General features: G+C 45.2%; 1 protein-coding gene across 1 annotated transcript in view; it reads left to right on the top strand.

The window, feature by feature from the left end:
* Window positions 1–2,227: 2,227 nt before the first annotated feature.
* Window positions 2,228–10,866, top strand: part of T265_11867 (hypothetical protein) — a gene marked incomplete at both ends in the record, with an annotated part of 24,238 nt that continues 15,599 nt past the window's right edge. Inside the window, 5 exons of the mRNA XM_009178667.1 lie at window positions 2,228–2,297; window positions 4,690–4,801; window positions 4,847–5,014; window positions 6,892–7,102; window positions 8,614–8,688. The remainder of the gene's footprint in view (window positions 2,298–4,689; window positions 4,802–4,846; window positions 5,015–6,891; window positions 7,103–8,613; window positions 8,689–10,866) is intronic.

Genomic DNA, 10,866 nt, shown 5'->3' with positions numbered 1-10,866 from the left:
GAGTCTGTGCAGGTTGTAAGCGATGCGAGAAGAATGATAAAGGCTGTATTTCACCGTTGACCTCCTGTTGTAGAACCGCGCCAACTGCAGTTTGTGAGGCATCAGTAACCAGGAAAAGAGGTGTAGACGGATCAGGATTTATATGTGCCAAATTGGTTGTCTGATTTAACACTTCCTTAACCGTTTCAAATGACGCAATGGCCTCCGCTGTAAGGGTGAAATTGCGCGTTTTCAGTCTGAGTAGGTCGGTGAGCGGTTGGACAACCTCGGCACAGTTAGGGATAAAGCGACGGTAGTAATTGATAAGGCCAAGGAAACGTCTCAACTTCTTAATGCTGTTGGGAGCTGGAAAGTCGCAAATGGCGGAAACTTTAGATGGCAGAGTACGGATGCCGTCTGAGTCAACAATATGTCCTAGAATTTCTAGTGACGAAACACCAAATTGGCATTTACTACTATTGATGACTATACCATATTGCTGAAATCTTTCAAAAACTTGCTTTAAGTGAAGCACATGCTCGTCTTCTGACCGACTGGCGATAAGTACATCGTCGATATAAGCGTAGACAAAGTCTAATCCCCGTAAAACTTGATCCATGAATCGTTGAAATGTTTGAGCTGCATTTCTGAGCCCAAATGGCATACGAACGAATTCATATAGACCGAATGGAGTGGTGATAGCCGTTTTGGAAATATCGTCTGGAGCGACAGGTATCTGGTGATATGCTCTGACGAGGTCTAATTTACTGAAGACAGATTTGCCGTGAAGAGTAAGGGCAAAATCATGCAGATGCGGAATTGGGTATTTGTCCGGGATGGTGACACGATTTAGTGCACGATAATCGCCACATGGTCTCCAATCTCCCTCGGACTTTTTGGGGACCATATGCAGTGGAGATGACCAGGGGCTGCTTGATGGTCGTATGATACCCAGTTGAAGCAAATGCTGAAATTCTGTCTTGGCTATGGCAAGCTTCTCCGGAGCTAACCTCCGTGGACGGGATGCGGTGGGTGGGCCTTTTGTCGAGATATGGTGGAAAACGTCATGTTTTACGGAAGTGGTCTTGGAAGCAGGTTTCAGGATCTCTGGGAATTGGCGAAGCAGTGCTGTGTAACGGTTATCCGGCAAAGCTGGGCGGATTCCAATAGAATTAATGGATGAAGCTTTGCCATTTATGGAGAGAGTTGTCGAATTGTCAAGCAACTGCCGTCTGTGGAGATCAACCGTGAGACCAAATGACGTGAGAAAGTCCATACCAATAATGGGTTTTTTAACGTCGGCCACTGTGAAAACCCAAGGGAACTGACGACGAAGACCTAGATCGAGAGTAAGAAGCTTTTCACCATAGGTCTTAATGCTCGTACCGTTGGCTGCCTGCAGAGTATATGCCACCGGCCGTAGGTTATGCTTGCGTGTAGGAGGAATTACACTAACCTCAGCACCGGTATCAATGAGGAAACTCAAGGACGTGGAGCGGTCATATACGAAGAACAGGCGACAGGTAGAGGAGCCGGTTGCAGTGGTCGCCATTACTGGCCGGCCATGGCGTTTCCCGAATTCGAAGGCTTTGTGGGGAAAGTGCAAGGTCTGGTGCATCGGATAGCGCGGTCACCGAAGCGACGGTGGTAGTAGCACCAGCCAGGTTGGTCACTGTGCTTGGGAGCACGACTGTGGGATCGAGACCTAGAACGTCTATGTTGTTGGGGGCGACCAATGAGTTTCGTGACTTCATTCAGTTGGAGGGATAACTCAGTAAATTGAGCTTTCATTGCACTGAACTCGACCTCCAGGTTAGATTGCGAAGTGGATTGTTGCTGAACGTTAGAGACCACGAACTGTCTACAGGTTTCATGGACGCGGTCAGCCACCTCAGCTAACTTCGCTAAGGAAGAATCCTGCTCGATGACGGAAATGACTTTACGGACTTCGATGGGCAGGCTTTGTTGCCAAAGTTCTTTCAAAACCGCATCGTTGACCGGATGCTTACCTTGCAGGTGCATCATGTGGCGGAGATGTTGTGACGGTGTTTTATCGCCGACGTCAACACCGGAGAGAAGCTTCCGTAGATTCTGCTCATCGCTGGAAGCGGTACGAGAAATGATAGCTGCTTTGAGAGCATCGTACGGATCGGTGGACGGTCGGGTGTATATTAAATCAGAGACTTCTCGGGCAACGAAGTCTGGTAAGCATCCTACCACATAATTGTATCTGCTACTCTGCGAGGTAATGCGACGGGATTCGAAAATGGCCTCAAGTTGGGCGAACCATAGCCTCGGATCACGTGCACCGAATTCAGGTAACTTAATGTAAACCACGTTGTCTATTTCGGGTGTCTGTGTCTGTTCAGAAGCCATGCTGACGTGGAAAATAAATACAATAAAGCACGGGAGTACTGCAGAAAAGAAAAAACTAAGGAATGATTCGGGCTCACCAATTATGTAGCGGACTAGGACCTAACCAGCGTGTTCGGATAAATTAACAAGCAAAAGTAACCAATGCAAAATCACAAAAATCACAATAGGAAAGGAATGAGTAGTCAAATGGGGACTCACGAATGCGTAGGTTCAGTAGTCCACTACACCGATCCGAATGCAGTAACTGGCTGTGAGAGGAAAATATTCACTCGTCGAGATTTCCTGCAGATGGCTCCGAGTGAGTGATATATTCCACGGTAGGAAAATTATTCACGGCTAAAAAAATGTCACAGGGATTTATTGTGACGTTTAACAGTTGACACAAACACAGAGATTTAGTCCCACTGGTTCAACAGTCAACAAACAGTTCAACGGGCGTAAATACAGTCGTTCAGCAAGAAGTCAGCAGGTCGCGCCGGAAAATTGTGTATTCGTAACATTAAAACAAACGTCATGATACAATGTGAACGACAGTTACAAAGTGTGGTTCAAGTTCAGGAAGAATGGTAAATGTGACAACGGATTACAGACACTACACGGTCATAGACGCTCGTCTAATGCTGCTAAGTATGTTCAGCATTTCCACATGCAATTTAGAGCTGGGAACGTATCCGTGAATGTCGACATGCGCGGAGTGATCTGATACAATCGTTACTGACCACGAAATCCGCAACAACCACCGGTGTGTCCGTGTCTGAGTCGAAGTTCATGTCCAAATTGTAGAACTGCCAGTTTTTAACCTGTCGGTTCGCGTATAGCTGTCCGATGGGCCAACATGCGCAGCTAAATGCGCTCATCCCAAAATTTTTCATGACGATATATGAGAGCAGTTGACTTGTAGCTGTCACCATGGTGACCAGAAGCTCCATGCTGCCGGGGATCTCGAGGCTATCAGGCGTCCAAAGGGTTTAGGGCTACCCTTGAGCTGGAGCCGATGAATCTCTCCAATATCCTCATCCACAGACAGGGATCCACACATATCGCCTCTAGCTCCAGGGTAACCCCAAACAGTATGTAAAGCCGTACGTTGTCACACCCATCATAGTTTTCGCCCTTCCGAAGAAGGCGGGTAAAACAACACTCATTTTTCTACGCGGTATTTTTGTATCCGTAGCGCATCGCTGAGCCATGGCAGTTAGTGGTGCTGGATGTTTTCCGTGAGGGGAGTACTTGGTGCGGGGTGAAATATGCCTTTCCTAATTATCTCGTTATGACTCCGCTATCACCACCTACCGCCTGCAACACTTATAAGGCATTGATAATATGAATCTGGAGGCACTCCACTTGGGCTTCTTAGAGCTCGAGACGGCTCAGTGGTTAAGGCTGCGGTTCGAACCCAACCTCTGAGGCTCCTGTTTAGCTTTGGGCAGAAATTACTAATAAACAAGTAAATCCTTTAGTTGTGACACACATTCGGTGCCTAGCTGTCATGCCACCAGAAGGAATCACGAAGGTTTCGATACTGTCAGGTTGCCCAATCCTAGACGGGAAGTCAGGAGGCAGAGGTCGGGTTCGAACCACGAACCTTCCGGTCAGTAAATTCGCGCTATAACCACTGAGCCAACTAAGAAGTTTGTCAGAACTCATGCTTCTTCCAAGTGGCATTGCAGCAAGGCACCGAAAGGACATTATAGCTGAACGATTCCCCTCAGTGGTACGCTCCCGACTCGACAAATACAATTGTCCGTCAACTGTTACTTTAAGTACTCCCAGGGCGATTGAAGTTTTCTAAAGAGTAGCGCAACCTCATATTCGGCTACACTCTGTCCATTATAATTTCATAGAGACATTTCGAGGTCTTGTTCTTACGGTTATGCAGGTTTTCCCAGCTGTTTTGCTTCCCATTGTATGAATGCACGAATGATTCACGAGGATGACGATTCGATCTGGTTGCAAATTTTCGATCTCCATATTGCTGACTTGATTGTTGTGGCCCTTCTTTTTAAGTTTATATTTTCATGTTTGTAGGTTTCCTAAAGTCGTTCAGATTTTAGCAGTATCGGTTATCGATGGCCTTGGCGCTTCTGCTCATGAACATTGCTGGAACTGCTGTGTTTACTACCATTCTCTGCTATTACTACGGTGGATGGAAGAAACGACACAAAGTTGCAACATTGGTCGCATTTATATCATGGTGGTTACCTGCCTTACTCCTAACGTTGTTACCTGTGGATATTGCTACGGTGCGTTAAGGAATACTTAGTCATATTTTCTACCTGAAGACTTTCTATAGGAGCTGTATTCTGTCAAACCCAAATATCAGCGTGACTCAAGCTAGTGGAGTAGTCGAAGGTCCCCGATGTATACCTCCACTTTTTCATACTGATCCGGCCGTATTTCTGTTAATTTGGCACCTGGTTTATTGGGGTTCACAGTTCCTAACATGGTAGGTCTTCCAAATAATCTTCGGTTCACCTGTTTTTATCTTAAGGGTTTTGATACCTCTGATGAGGTCATATGCCACGGCTGGAGACTTCACGGCTTTGGGAAAGCTCAAGACCGCTTTGTTGGATCATGTTCTCTATAACGCCTCTTATTTCGTGATATTCATGGGAGCATTGATTTATCTCATCGCCTCTCGAATTGTGTCTTTTGAATTGTAAGTTTTGCCATTACTGACGGATGATTTTGGAAAAAAATGTTCGAAAGTTGGTGTTACTCTCTTGGGTTGTATCTCGGGTAGTGAGTCTTCCCGCTTTTTCTGTGCCACAGATCGAATGCTTCAGTGTTTTGGTAGTATTTTTGAGTATCATTCTCAACATTGCTTATGACAGCGACTCGGTCAGCGGTTTTTCCAATCACTCTGAACCCATTAGATACAGATGCTGAACACAAGTGGTCAATCATGTTGCGGTCTCGTATGCTGTGCTGCGACAGTAAACGCTACATATATACTGGTGAAGTTCGCTTATTCGTGTCAAGGTTAGGATGATTACTTGCGCTTGAGTTGGAGAAGCCTGTGGGAATAGTATACAATACGGTAGCCAGATTAATAGGTAGGTGTGACTTACTAAGCGGGTTTCTTTCTCAGTAATTGATGTTCGTAGTAGTGGCTGACTAGTAAGAACATTCTTCAAGTGAACTTTCGATATGTACTGATCGCTCCTAACTAGAGGCCTTTGTCAAGTTTGACGGAATGTAGATCATTACACCACGATTTGATGAAGACATCCGGTGACGACACCAGCATACCTAGTAAACAAGGCCGACATCAGTGGTGCATTCCTTAAGCCCAACGTGAGTGAACCCTTTATTCGGATGCGGAAATCTCCACCAGGCTGTCATGTAGTTCATGCGTACCCAACAATCGATACTCGGCAAGATGTTTTTGCCTATTCATTTTGGGTTGTGTTCTGAAACCAATATTAGCTGTAAGCCTTCCCGATGAACTAGCAACTATTTCGAGTGCTCTTAGTTTACACCAGCCCAATTACGTGCCACTTCAACTTTGTTCATGTTTCATATCCAACGTTCTCCCTCACTGTTGTTTAGTTATTCGACCAGCATTGTGTCATTAAGACCGTTAAGCCGTGTCTTTCCGCCCTGCAGAGGAGATAAAAAGCCTAATTTGGGTGATTGAGTTCCCTTTAGTCACTTGAATCGATCACACAGGTTGAATAGCATAACATCAGGGTGAACTCACTAACGTAGGTTTAGCGTAACCTAACTCAGGGTACTCGGCATGAGAAATCGGTTTAATAACCAATTTATGGTCATGGCGACTCAGTCGGTACAATTCAAAATGTTCTACCATATATATACATATATATATATATATATATGTCGCATTTTTCCTGTTCATCCTGCCAACTTTCACATCCAGTGAAAGTTCAGTGCAGAAATGACATGACCGGTAAGATCGCTGGTGAGTATCTGGTCCACTTACATTTGCATGCAGATGAGAAACGAAGAAGAAACAAAAACGAATAACACCTATTAGTCATCCAGTTCGAAGGTATCCCACATCGGGAGTTCCTTGAGGAAGTCTATTTGGAGGCAGTGGTACACTATTTTGGCCTGTCCGATAGTCAGTGTCTTACCGATCCTCAATCTCAATTATTTTACTACATGTATTTTCAGACACCTCAGTCGGTACGAGTGTCTGAGCAACACAAGTACACATTTAGGGGCAGCATCTCTCCGAGGAAGATTAACGCTTTTGCGAGTTTGTAAATTCTGCTCCCTTATCAGAAGCATCTTCGCATCTGCAAAGTATACAGTACACTTTTAGACACAATGTGATTGCACTCTGATTACAAGTGACGCAGCGGCTCGCTGCTCTTTTTCTCGTTGGCCTCGGAATAGGACGTCTGAGTATATACATGTACCTATATAGTAGTGATTTCTGAATAAAAGAATCCAAGTATTAGGTTGATGTCTGGTCCTAATTCTTGATCTCGCATGAAATTTCTGTAGTTAGTTTACTTTTTTCATGGCGTAAAATTTGGTACGAAGACGTTTTTGTTCTTTTTGCAGTCGCTATCTCAAAGTGCTTTTAATCACTACTGGGAACACTTGGGGGCTGTTCCTGGTCATCATATTCCTTGGTTATGGCTTGGTAGCAGTACCCCGATCACTGTGGTTAGCCGGCAATCCAGTGGCCAGTCTGCATCATGCATACTTCTGTCTGAGCAAACGCAACATGGAACTAAACGACGAAGAAGACAAATTAAAGGAACTGAATCTCGTAAGTGGGATCAACCACTCATTTGCGAACAGATCTCTCTTTCACGATGTTCTTTGACCGATGCGCATCTACCAGTTCAAGCATGGAATAATATTGATTGCTTTGGGTCTACACCATCTTGATTAACCTCGAGCAGGGCAAAAATGGTAGTGGTGTGTGGGCAGTTCTCATTTACCTAATTAGTAGCGTGCTATATGTGTCTGTCCATTCTGCACCAACTTGTTATTTGCCTACAATTTTGCACTACAGTTGTCATACTTCACTTATTGCCGCTTATTTTTGGACACCGACTCGTTCTGTGGAAGTGGGTAATACACGTCAATGGACCCAATAGTGGTTTCTGCGCTCTTGAACAGCATTGGTTGCAGAAGCCGTTAGGATCTGATGATCACCGACCTCACTGTGTGTCAGACAAAATGGGTCTCTTGAACCCCTTCCCCTAATTCAAATGAAATGTCGCTCTCGTCATGAGGCATTTTTAGCCCCACATAATCTTAGATGGGGATTTAATGAGGGCCATACTCGTTCTGGATAATAACATTAACCTCGAAGGCCTGCGTTTCGCTGTAATCAGTGCCCATACTCACAATTACGATAAGCCGTTTGGCAGCGTGATTCCCCCTGGATTAAATCTTGTCGAAACCGTGAGTTGCGACCGTGGTTCGCCTCTTTCATCTGCGCTCTAAAGTTCTGCTTCTTTTGTGAGTTGGACTAAGCCCAGACCTCATTCATATGTCAATCCACTTGTATGTAAAGTTCGTGGTAGTGTGTGGGTTGAGGCATTTCCAGGGTGCCCAAACCTAAATAAGAAGACAGTTTGGGTCTACAACCAAAACTCTCACACAAGCTTGAGTGCAAGATAGTGATAGTTGGTTTGGGACTGGTCGTTTAGCCTGAATTTTAAATAAATTGTCACACTTTATCCAACCCTCAATCTGGAGGGCCAGGTTGGGGTTCGGACATGCCCCGATAGGGTGACAAAATATTATTGGGATTACAGAACGTAGAAATCTTAGACAATTTCCACCTATTTCTGAGATGTGCGATTTCAGACGATTGCAAACTCGATGAAAACAGTCTGGTTGTGATTATCGCTTTGGCGCTTTAGGGATCAGAAACCTAATGACTAGCATCATGGACAGGGTTTCACCCTATCTACTCGCATATTGGATTCATAATAATGAATTTGGTACTCTTTTACACTTCGATAGGGTTTTTCAACAATAAGTTTGTTGCATAAATGATTCCTTGTACAACAAATACTCTAAACTGAAAACGGTCGTTTTGGTCGCTACAGCGTTCTTTTATAGAGAACCGCATGAGACTGATATGGCCCAGTCCGTATCCGATATTAACCCTGCGTCCGGCACGTATTCTCCTTATCCGTCGCTTCACAAAGCCGTCCCGTAAAGATTAATTGAAACAGGTCTGTCCTGCCTGCTTTATTTTAATCGATTCGCTGCTGGATTACGTTGTACACTCCATAGACCCTGCCTTTATCTACCTTCCAGCAAATTATCGAAATAAAAAACCGACTTCCTGCGAGTCATCCTCTCCAGCCGTTTGTGGTCACCGTCTTCAAACAGGTGGGTTACTCATTTTTGTACTGTCGTTCCCACTTGTTACCGTAAATTTGAAACAGACTTAAAAATCCAGCGTGTAGTCTATTCACGAAGGTCCGGAACTTTGTTTTTTCCTCATGTATACACAACGACGCTGGCAGAACGGGCTCAAAATGGTCGCTTCATTGGAGTGGACATTGGGATGCTGTTCCGAGTGCTTCTGTATTGGCCTAACTGCCTTTGCGGTGACGTTTGTTCTTCAGTTCTGGAGAATAAACAGTGTAACTTTTGATGTAGAAACGCCTATGACAGTTACTAACCTAAGGTGGGTGATCCACTCCCCGAAATCGTGATGCGAGACCTACCAGCAGTGACTAGTTAGATCACTTCGCATAATTATTTATTATACTTCAGTGGAAGAGAACAGTCAAGATATCTACGCAGGAATCGGTTCAAACCTGTCTATCGGGCTAGAGGGCAACGACACAGATGAAACTGTGTCGACCTGTCGACAATGGCAACAGAGAGAACAATGTCTCAAATTAGACTAATTCAGGCTAGAATGTGCGCTTATTCCAAGTACTGACCACCAGTCTGAGGATACGAAAATGCGAAAAACTACCAAATTGGGTGAAACCCTGCTTATGTGCCTGATTGAGAGCTCGAAGTGCAGACAATCTGTTTATCCAGACACCTTCACAGTTCCTCACGACCAACAAAGTCAAAGGCAGCTTTCAGGAAAACGACTAACGCGGGAGTAATTTTGTTCAAGAATCAGTCTAAAGGTAGAGATATGGCCCACGCATCCTTGGACAGAGTGAAACCCCGCTTGGTTCTCATGAATCTGTCTCTTTCCATAACCGTTCAGCCTTCGCAAAATAATGCCAGGTTGCACCTTAGATGTGACGAATACCAGGCTGATGCCACGATGGTTTTCGCATGACGTTTTTGTGCCATTCCTGAAAACTGTTATGGCAGTCGAGAAGCTCCATCCGACTGGTATTTTTTTCGTTCCAAATCTTTTGCAGTATGGTTGTCATATGCTTCACGCCTGCAGAGTGTAAACTGGTGCTACAAGACTGGTTTGGATCAAACCGGAGCTTCATGCTTGTAGGCGAGTCAGTTGATGTGACAGATAAAATTGTATACTTGGGCAGCTGTATACGTTCCGATAGGCTGGATGGAGATGAGATTACTTCTCGAATCGAGAAGGCCAGGGCAGCTTTTGTCAACCTCCGACACCTATGGCGCAGACGTGGCATCACTTTGTTTGTCGAAGACAGTTTAAACTGCGGCACTGCGATCCAATGTTTCATGGCTCAAGGCAATGGAAGGATGTAGGGTTTTGTTCGGGGATCCTGCCCCTAGCCTCTGACTCAAAAGTCTTCACGGAGAGCCAAGGTCTTCTTAAGGGATATTTTCAGGAGCTAAGGACTTGATAATCTTACCCACTTGGCTGAAGGGGTCAACGTGGCCCGGGGACAGAACTAGTAAGACATTACTGTACCACTCCTAATGAAGCTGCGCATAGCAGGTGCCTTCTGAGCAGCACCGGACCCTGTGGTTTCAAAAGTATTTTGACCTTATCGGATAATGCGCCGGCGGTCCAGGTCAACCGTTGGGCGTTCGGAGTGTGTGGTTTTTGGGGTTAAATTTTATAGCCTGTCTTTCCTCAGCGGAGGGCAACATCACTGGTTCCATATATATGCTAGTCACCTGGGGGAAACGCCTTGTTGCTTTCACACTCTTTTTGCGGAGCACATTACGACTTTACCTCCAGACCACCTTGCAATACGATTATTCGCAGCACAGAGCCTCGCCCTCCTTCTTTAGGCTGCTACCTGTTGACCTTCCTGGCATAATTGAACTGAGTTACAACCGGTATAGTCCTCAGGGTCATTGCGGCACAGAAGCCAGACCACCGCGGCATGGTGACTGCTTTAGATCGGGAATCCTGTTGCGCTGGTGGTCTATGGAGCGAGAAAGAAGCACATTTGTTTTAATTCCCTATGGATCATTCTGGTGATGATATTTGGTCGGTCCTTTTATCCTTCCCAGATCGCATCTGAGAAGAATGTGAAACTGGCCTTGGTACATGCTTTAAACCTCGTTGTTGTTGGTTTATGCTACTGAATTTAAGGTACGACAAGCCACATTCATAACTAAACACGCAAAGCGACAGAGAAACTTAGTATAGTGAAA

Source organism: Opisthorchis viverrini (assembly GCF_000715545.1).
Source record: "Opisthorchis viverrini unplaced genomic scaffold opera_v5_618, whole genome shotgun sequence".
NCBI classification, from domain to species: domain Eukaryota; kingdom Metazoa; phylum Platyhelminthes; class Trematoda; order Opisthorchiida; family Opisthorchiidae; genus Opisthorchis; species Opisthorchis viverrini.
The sequence above is the reverse complement of the archived record's forward strand: the minus strand, read 5'-3'. Positions and strand labels throughout refer to the sequence as shown.